The sequence below is a fragment of the Diceros bicornis genome, chromosome 12 (assembly GCF_020826845.1).
Source record: "Diceros bicornis minor isolate mBicDic1 chromosome 12, mDicBic1.mat.cur, whole genome shotgun sequence".
NCBI lineage: Eukaryota > Metazoa > Chordata > Mammalia > Perissodactyla > Rhinocerotidae > Diceros > Diceros bicornis.
Genome location: NC_080751.1, coordinates 13,431,699 through 13,442,017, shown reverse-complemented (window position 1 = coordinate 13,442,017; position 10,319 = coordinate 13,431,699).

The window sequence follows — 10,319 nt, the reverse complement described above, 5'->3', positions numbered from 1 at the left end:
GGTTTTAATTTGATTATTTGTTTAGTGGTTACCTTGAGGTTTGGGCAAAAAATCTTCTGTATGAGATAGTCCATTATCTGATAGCCTCCTATTTCCTTATACTAAGTCAATTCAGTCACTTTCCTCTTCCTCTTCTAAGTTGCTCTTGTTATACCTTATTCTATCTTGTGTTGTGGCTGTGTGTTTACAGTGATGGGGTTAAATTTATTTTTGGTGAATTTCTTCCTTTGATCTTTGAGTTTAGTATTTAAGTGGTTGCTAACCTATTCCGGTAAAGATCTACTATTTCTCTGATTTTGTCTACCTACTTTTCTCCTTACTCCAAGCTTTGTGTTCCCTTTCTCTTCTTGTTTTCAGGTCTGAGGGCCTTCTTGAGTATTTCTTGTAGTGGGGGTCTCGTGGCCATGAACTCCCTTAGCTTTTGTTTATCTGGGAGAGTTACTATTTCTCCATCATATTTGAAGGATATTTTTGCTGGATAGAGTATTCTTGGCTGAAAGTTTTTGTCTTTTAGTATTTTGAATATATCATTCCAGTCTCTTCTAGCCTGAAAAGTTTCTGTTGAGAAATCCGCTGAGAGCCTGATGGGAGTTCCTTTGTACGTTATTTTTTGGTTTTGTCTAGCTGCCCTTAATATTGTTTCTTTGTCGTTGACCCTGGCTAGCCTTACCACTAGGTGTCGTGGTGAAGGCCTTTGTCTGTTAATATATATAGGCGTCCTGTTGGCTTCGCTTACTGGTATTTCCTGCTCCTTCCCCAGATTTGGGAAATTTTCAGCTATTATTTCCTCGAATAGGCTCTCTGTTCCTCTTTCCCTCTCCTCTCCCTCAGGAATACCTATAATTCTTATGTTACATTTTCTAATAGAGTCAGATATTTCTCAGAGTCTTTCTTCATTTCTTTTTAGTCTTAGTTCTCTCTCTTCTTCCATCTGGAGTATATCTGTATTCCTATCCTCTAAAGTACTAATTCTTTCCTCCATATTGTCAGCTCTGTTCTTTAAAGATTCCAGATTCTCCTTTATCTCCTCCATTGTGTTCTTCATCTCCATCAGCACTGATTGGTTTTTCTTTATGATTTCAATCTCTTTTGTGAAGAAACTCCTAATCTCATTTAATTGTTTGTCTGTGTTGTCTCGTATTTCGTTGAGTGTTTTTATGATAGCTATTTTGAAATCTCTGTCATTTAGTTTATGGATTTCTGTGTCTTCGGGGTTGATTTCTGGGTGCTTGTCATTTTGTTTCTGGTCTGGTGATTTCATATATTTTTGCATTGTGGTTCCTGTGTTGGTTTTGATTTTCCTCATCCTGGAAGTCTCTGGTTGCAATTTCCACCTGCCGCCACTGTCTGGTGGTAAAGGGCTGTGTAGTCTAAGCCCCCTGCGCTCTGCCCCAGTTTTTCTGCTGCGATCCGCAGTTTTATTTTGTTTTGTTTTGTTTTTTTCCCCACTGCGATCCACGGGTCCAGTCCAGTTTGTTCAGGTCTGCCTCGGATCGCTAGGTCTGGTCGAGCTGCAGACTCCGGGTTGCGGGAGGGGGGAGCTCTCTCTTTTGCCCTCTGGGTCCCTGACGTGGGAGGCTTCTCGTTTGCCCCTCTTTATCCGCTCTCTGGGGTGCTCAGATGTTGATGGTAGCCCTGTGGCTCCTCTGAGCCCTCTGTGCGGGAGTTTCCCACTGGCTGAGAGAGTCCGAAGAGCCACGGTTTCCCCGCCGAGGGCCGCCCCTCCCCCCTCTCTGGGAGCCGCGTGGACCGGGATCGCTGCTCTGATGGGGAGGGAGCGGAGTTCTCCTTACCTCTCCCCACTTCCTCCTGGGGCCCAGCACGTTCCGCTCTCAGATGTGCGGCAGTGTGGATCCCTCCGCTCTAGGTTTTCACTGTCTGGGATTCCGTTGTTGGTCTGTGGCTGTTACTTTTGTTGTATCTTGTGGGGGAAGAATTCACGGGAAAGCTCACTCCGCCATGATGCTCTGAAATTGTTTTTCTGCAGCATCTGTTTCTTCCAAATTTCTTCTTTCTCTGTGTATTTATTTCTTTTTCTATGTTTTAGGCTTTTCCAGGACATCAAGCAATCCTTGGCTGTCTACTTATGGTTGATTAGTGGACTAAAAAGCTGATTAGATGCCCTGGATTTGTGGAAAGGGATTCTTTAGGGTTATCTGGGTGGATATTTTCTGGGAGTCCCTCCCTTCAAGTGAATGTCTTGGTTTGGTCAGATTCTCCAGAGTAGAGGTTTCCAGTCTTCTTCCTGGAGGGCAAGGGTCTGTCTGCCAATGTTCTGGGAGCCGTATGGGGGAAGAAGGATGGGATTTCTGGCCTTCTCCATGTATATGGCCATCTCGTCCACAACCCCCGCCCCCCCCCCACCGCCCCGCAGCCAACACACACCTTTGCCTCAGTAGCCAGTGCCTGCAGTCCAGAAAACCCTGTTTTAACTTCTCTGGAGAATAAACCTCTGAACTGTTGCCAGTGTGGGGGAGTGCCAGACAAGTACTCAGGGGGGATGGGGAAGGGATATTAGGGATATAACCTCCAAATAGTTTTCATCAGCTTCTCTTTATTTTAGCCACCGTCCTTCACCCCCAGTTGTCAAGGTTCTGGATCTGCTCACTGGACAATTCTGAGGGGTGAATTGGTTGCTTCTCATCTTTCTCCGCTGCTGGCTTGGTTTGCCTCTCTTGAGTCCGCCAATCCGTCCATGTGCTTTTTCAGCTTTTAAAATTTTGTTCTGTTTGCTTCTTGTCCTGTTCTCTCCTGTGGTTTTATGTCTCATCTATATGCTTTTCAACATTTTGTGCTACTTTCTCCTTCCTTGTGGGTGTGTCTTTTTCCCTGTGACATATTTTAATGGTCATTTGAATAATTCATCTGACAACCTATTTAGCCACTTTTCCAGTAATAGATTTCTTCTACAAAAGAAATTTTCAGATATTAACTCTTGAGTTTCTTAACATTCAGTGTTTCCTTGATCTTTTTCACTACTTGTTATACAGCTGCCTAACTACTTTCAAAACCAATGGATATACCATCATTCATTTAATTTAGATTACTTGGTAAGATAGCCTCTCAAAATAAAATTTTAACAAGAGCCTATATCCTATGTTTTTCTTCTCTTTGGCTTCTCAGAAGCTAACCATTAAAGCCTGTTAATTTTGATTTTTCCTGCTGAGGAAGATTCGCCCTGAGCTAACTTCCGTTGCCAATCTGCCTTTTTCTTTTTTTTTTTTTTTACTTGTGAAAGATTAGCCCTGAGCTAACGTCTGTGCCAGTGTTCCTCTACTTTATATGTGACACACCGCTACAGCATAGCCAGTGAGCAGAGTAGGTCTGTGTCTGGGATCCGAACCCACGAACCTGGGCCGCCAAAGTGGAGCCTGTGGAACTGTAACCACTTGGCCATGGGGCCGGGCCCTAGTCTGTAAATTTTTTTAGTTTGATAAACACACTTCAACTTTCTTGGTAGAAGGACAGAAGAATGATACCTTTCAAGTTCTAAAGCTGTGCAAATATATGACCAGCTCATAAGTACATGTGCTCCCAACAACACGGTGGGTCATGTTTGTCCTCTCTGTAAGATTATCTTTAAAATTCTTGTGAATTTCCCCCCAGAAACAAAGCAAATCTTAATATATTAAATGTGTGTAGTATAAGAATTTTTATTGTGGTAAGATACATAGAACAAAATTTGCCATTTAACTATTTTTAAATGTACAATTTCAGTGGCATTTATTACGTTCACAATGTGCAACCATCAACACTTGCTCCAAAACTTTTTCATCACCCCAACTCTGTAAACACTAAGTAACAACTGTTTCTCTCCCCCTCTCAGTTCCTGGTAACCTCTAATCTACTCTTTCTCTATGAATTTGCCTATTCTAGATGCTGCTTATAAGTGGAATCATACAATATTTGTACTTTTGTGTCTGGCTTATTTTACTTAATATGTTTTCAAGATTCATCATGTAGCATGTATCAGAATTTCCTTTTTATGGCTAAATATTCTATTCTATATACCACATTTTGTTTAACCGTTCATCTGTTGATGAACATGGGTTATTTCCACCTTTTGGTTATTGTGAATGATGCAGCAATGAACATTGACATACAAGTATCTGTTTGAGTAGGTGTTTTTATATTCTTTCAAAATATACTCCTGGTATATATCCTGGAGTGGAATTGCTGGATCATATCATATTTTAAAATTTTTCTTAGAATTCCTACTTTGATCCATTGGTTATTAAAGAATGTATTGTTTAATTCCCACATATTAATGAATTTCCCACTTTTATTACTAATTTCTAGCTTCATTTTGTTGTGGTCAGAGAAGATACTTAGTCTGATTTCAACCTTTTAAGTTTATTGAAAATTGTTTTGTGACCTAACATATGGTCTATCCTGGAGAATGTTCCATGTGCTCTTGAGAAAAATGTGTTTTGTGTTGTTGGGTAGAGTATGGTACATATGTCTGTTAGGTCTAGTTGGTTTATAGTGTTGTACAGGTCTTCTGTTTCCTCATTGATCTTCTGTCTAAATGTTTTATCCATTTTTGACAGTGGAATATTGAAGTTTCCAACTGTTATTGTAAAACAATCTAGATCGCCCTTTAATTCTGTCAATGTTTGCTTTATATGTTTTGGGGCTCTGTTGTTTGATGCATAAATTATAATTATTGTATCTTCTTGATGAGTTGACTCTTTTATCAATCTATAATATCCTTCTTTGTTTGTTGTAACAGTTTTTAGTTTACAGTCTATTTTGTCGGATATTAGTATAGCCACCCATGCTTTCTTTTGGTTACTATTTACATGAATATTTTTTTTTTCCATCTTTTCACTTTCAACATATTTGTGTCTTTGTAGTTCAAATGAGTCTCTTGTAGAGAGCATATAGCTGGATCGTGTTGTTTGTTTGTTTTTTATCCATCTTGCCAATCTCTTTTGTTTGGAGAGTTTAATTCATTTACATGTACAGTAATTAGCATAGGGAAGGACTTCTGCCATTTTGTTATTTGTTTTGTTTATGTCTTATACCATTTTTTTCTCTCATTTTCTCCATTACTGCATTCTTCTGTGTTAAGTTGATTTTTTGTAGTGAAACGTTCTGATTCCCTTCTCATTTCTTTTTGTGTATTTGTAAAATGTTTTCTTTATGGTTACCTTGAGGATTAAATTTAACATCTTAAATTTATAACAATTTAGTTTGAATTGATACCAACTTGACTTCAATAGCATACAAAATCCAAAATCTTTCCTCCCATTAGGCTCTGTTCTCCCTTTATGTTATTGATGTCACAAATTACGTCTTTATATATTATGTGCCCAATAACGTAGATTTATAATTATTTTGTATGCGTATGTCTTAAATCATGTAGGAGATAAAAAATGGAGTTACAACACAAAATTACAATAATACTAGCTTTTATATTTTCCCATGTATTTACCTTTACTGGAGATCTTTATTTTATCATAAAGATTCAAGTTACTGTCTAGTGTCATTTCTGCCTGAAGTACTCCTTTTAGCATTTCTTATAGGGCGGGACTAATAGCAATGAACTCCCTCAGTTTTTATTTATCTGGGAATGTCTTTATTTCTCCCTCTTTTTTTTTTTTTTTTTTTTTGTTTGTGAGGAATATCAGCCCTGAGCTAACATCCATGCCAATCCTCCTCTTTTTGCTGAGGAGGACCGGCCCTGAGGTAACATCTATTGCCAATCCTCCTCCTTTTTTCCCCCTTTTTCTCCCCAAAGCCCCAGTAGATAGTTGTATGTCATAGTTGCACATCCTTCTGGTTGCTGTATGTGGGACACAGCCTCAGCATGGCCAGACAAGCAGTGCGTCGGTGCTCGCCCAGGATCTGAACCTGGGCCACCAGTAGTGGAGCACGCTCAGTTAACTGCTAAGCCATGGGGCTGGCCCCCCTCCCTCATTTTTGAAGGACAGTTTTGCCAGATGTAGGATTCTTGGTTGATAGTATTTTTCTTTCAGCACATTAAATATGTCATCCAATGGCCTTCTGGTCTCCATGGTTTCTGATGAGAATTGGCTGCTGATTTTATTGAGGATCCTTTGATCATGAGGAGTTGCTTCTCTCTTGCTGCTTTCAGGATTCTCTCTGCCTTTTGTCTTTTGACAGTTTCGTTATAATATGTCTTGGTGTGGGCTTCTTTGAGTTTATCCTGCTTGGAGTTCATTGAGATTCTTGGATTTGCAAATTCATGTCTTTCATCAAATTTTGAATCTATTTGGCTGTTATTTCTTCAAATATTCTTTCTGTTCCTTTATCTCTCTCTTCTTCTGGGACATTCATAATGCATGTGTTGGTCTGTTTGGTGGTGTCCCATAAGTTTCTTAGGCTATGTTCACTTTTCTTTATTCTTTTTTGTTTTTGCTCCTCATACTCAATCATTGTAATTGTCCTGTTTTCAAGTTTGCTAATTCTTTTTTCTGCCTGCTCAAATTGGCTGTTGAATTCCTCTAGTGAATTTTTAATTTCAAGTATTATACTTTTCAGCCTCAGAATTTGGTTCCTTTTTATGATTTCTATGTCTTTATTGATATTCTCATTTTGTTCTTCTATCCCTTTTCTAATCTCCTGTAGTTCTTTGTCCATGTTTTTCTTTAGCACTTTCAGCATATTCAAGACAGTTGTTTTAAAGTCTTTGTCTATTAATTCTGATGTCTATGCTTCTTCAGAGATGGTTTCTGTTTATTTTGTTCCTTTGAATGGTCATACTTTCCTGTGTCTTTGAATGGTGTGATTGTTTTTGTTAGAAAACTGGACATTTAGATATTATAATGTGGTGATTCTAGAAATCAGATTTCCCCTCCTTCCTCAGGGTTTGCCTTATTTCCATTTTTGGACCATAGTATTCCATTTGTTTACTGATGTTTCCAAACTATTTTTGCAAAGAATGTATTCCTAGTTGTGTGTGGTCACTGAAGTCTGTTCCTTAACTTATGTTTTGACAGATTTCCTTGAAAGCCAGGAGCTAAAACAAACACACCTCTCCCAGTCTTTGCAGATTTTTTCTTTCCTAGGGTACTCCCTCAATACTTATCCAGGTTGGCATTAAACCTAGCAGTTAATCTGAGTTGAAAATTTAGGGGCTTCTCAGGTCTTTTCTGAGCATGCTTCTTGCTCTGTACATATGTGTGGCTTTCTAAATTCCTCTGTATATGCTTTCAAATATACTTATTTCCCAAGGTAACTACCCCCACCCCCACCCCAGCTTTTTCTCCTAGGCTTTAGGTAGTCTATTGTGAATCTCAACCATAATCTTTTGACCCAGACATTTGTGTGTTAGTTTGCCTTACACTGTTTTCAAGCAATGCCTGCTGCTTTTCTGGCCTGAGTTTTGAGTCAGACAAAAGAGATGAGTGCTTTGCTTCAGTCCTTCAGGTAGCCCCCAGATAGGCTAGAATAGACATGAACAATAATTTGTGAATAAGGTCTCTGCTGCCTCCAAAAACAGGGTCCAACATCCAACACTGAGAATGTGGCTACCATTTTCAAGACTGCTGCCACATCAAGGAGGGGTTGGAAATGGCAGTAAAAATGCCACAAAGCTTTCCTCCCATTTTATTTTTTTCTAATTTTATTGAAATACAATTAACATACAACACTGTAGGTTTAAGGTGTACAGCATAATGATTTCACTTTCATATATTATGAAATGATTACCACAATAAGTTTAGTTAATATCAATCATCAAATATATATACAAAAAAAGAAAAAAAATGTTTTGTTTTCTTCCTGGTGATGAGACCTCTTAGAATCTATTCTCTTAACACCTTTAAAATGTACCATACAGCAGTGTTAACTATAGTCATCATGTTGTACATTACATCCCCAGTGCTTCTTTATCTTGTAAGAGGAAGGTTGTACCTTTTCGATTCCTCCAGCCCCTACACACTGCCTCTGATAATCACAAATCTGATCTCTTTTTCTATGAGTTTTTGTTTGTTCATTTGTTTTGATTCTACATATAAGGGAGATCATATAGTATTTGTCTTTTTCTGATTTATTTCATAAGTCATTAGCATAATGCCTTCAAGGTCCATCCATGTGGCAAGATATCCTTCTTTTTTATGTCTGAATAATATATATATTATTTACATATATACATATATATATATATTTTTTTTTATATATCTCACAACTTTCTTATCCGTTCATCTTTCGATGGACACGTAGGTTGTTTCCCCGTCTTAGCTATTGTAAATAATACTGTTATGAACATGGAGATGCTGATAATTCTTTGACATAGTGTTTTCATTTCCTTAGGATATATACCTGGAAGCAGAATTGCTGAACATATGGTAATTCTATTTTTAATTTTTTGAGGAAACTCCATACTGTTTTCCATAGTGGCTATACCAATTTACAGGCCCACCCACAGTGCACAAAGATTCTCTTTTCTCCACATCCTTGCTGGTGTTTATCTCATGTCATTTTGATGATAGCTTTTCTGACAGCTGTGAGATGATATCTCATTGTGGTTGATTTGCATTTCCCTAATGATTAGTGATGTTGACCATTTTTTCATGTACCTGTTGCCCATTAGTATATTTTCTTTGAAAAAATACCTATTCAGGTTCTTTGCCCATTTTTTAATTGGATTATCTGTTGTGTTGCTATTGATGGTATGAGTTCTCTATATATTTTGGATACTAACCCATTATCAGGTATTTTTTCTCACTCTGTAAGTTGTCTTTTCATTTTGTTGATCGTTTCTTTTGCTGTGCAGAAGCTTTTTAGTTTGATGTAGTCCCATTTGTTTGTTTTTGATTTTGTTGCTTATGCTTCAGGTGTCATTTCAAAAAAACCATTGCCAAGACCCATGTCAAGGAGCATTTTTTCTATGTTTTCTTCTAGTATTTTACCATTTCTAATCTTATATTTAAGTCTTTAATCCATTTTGAGTTAATTTGTGAGTGGTGAATGATAAGGGTCTGGATTTATTCTTTTACATGTGAAAATTCAGTTTTCCCAGCACCATTTATTGAAGAGACTGTCTTCTCCGTTGAATATTCTTGGCTGCCTTGTCAAATAGTAGTTGACCATATATGCATGGGTTTATTTCTGAGTTCTTAATTCTGTTCCATTGGTCTGTGTTATGTCAGTATGGTACTGTTTTGATTACTATAGCTTTATATATTGTTTAAAATCAGGAAGTGTGATGCCTCCTGCTTTGTTTTCCTTTCTCAGTATTTATTTGGTGATTTGGCATATTTGGGTTCCATATAAATTTTAGGATTGTTTTCTCTCCTTCTGTAAAAAATGCCGTTGGTATCTTGATAGGGATTGCATTGAATCTATTGATGGCTTTGGGTTAATGGGAATTTTTTTTTTTTTTTTTTTTTTTTTTTTTTTTTTTTTTTTGTGAGGAGATCAGCCCTGAGCTAACATCCGCCAATCCTCCTCCTTTTTTGCTGAGGAAGATGGCCCTGGGCTAACATCGGTGCCCATCTTCCTCCACTTCACATGGGACGCCGCCACAGCATGGCTCACCAAGCAGTGCGTCGGTGCGCGCCCGGGATCCGAACCAGCGAACCCCGGGCCGCCGCAGCGGAGCGCGCGCACCCAACCGCTTGCGCCACCGGGCCGGCCCCTGGGTTAATGGGAATTTTAACGATATTAATTCTTCTAATCCATGAACACACAATATCTTTACATTTATGTGGCTTCTTCAACTTCTTTCACTAATGTCTTGTACTTTTCAGTGTACAGATCTTTCACCTCCTTGGTTAAATTTATTCTTAAGTATTTTTATTATTTTTGGTGCTATTATAGATGGGATTGTTTTCTTTATTTCTTTTTTTCAGATAATTCATTGTTAGTGTATAGAAACTCTACTGTATGTTAATTTTGTATCCTGCAACTTTACTGACTCCATTGATTAGATCTAAGAGTTTCTTGGTGGAGTCTTTAGTATTTTCTATACATAAAATCATGTCATCTGCAAATACAGCTAATTTTACTTCTTCCTTTCTAATTCTGATGACTTTTATTTCTTTTTCTTGCCTGATTGCTCTGGTTAGGATTTCCAATACTATGTTGAATAGCAGTAGTGAGAGTGGGCACCTTTATCTTGTTCCTGGTCTTATAGGAAAAGCTTTCAGCCTTTTATCATTGAATATGATATTAGCTGTGGGCTTGTCATATATGGCCTTTATTAGGCCATGCTATCATATTATATGATATGATAGCATATCATATTATATGCTATCATAAAAACATACCTTTTGAGGTATGTTTCTTCTTCTTTTTTTTTTTTTTTGTGAGGAGATCAGCCCTGAGCTAACATCCGCCAATCCTCCTCT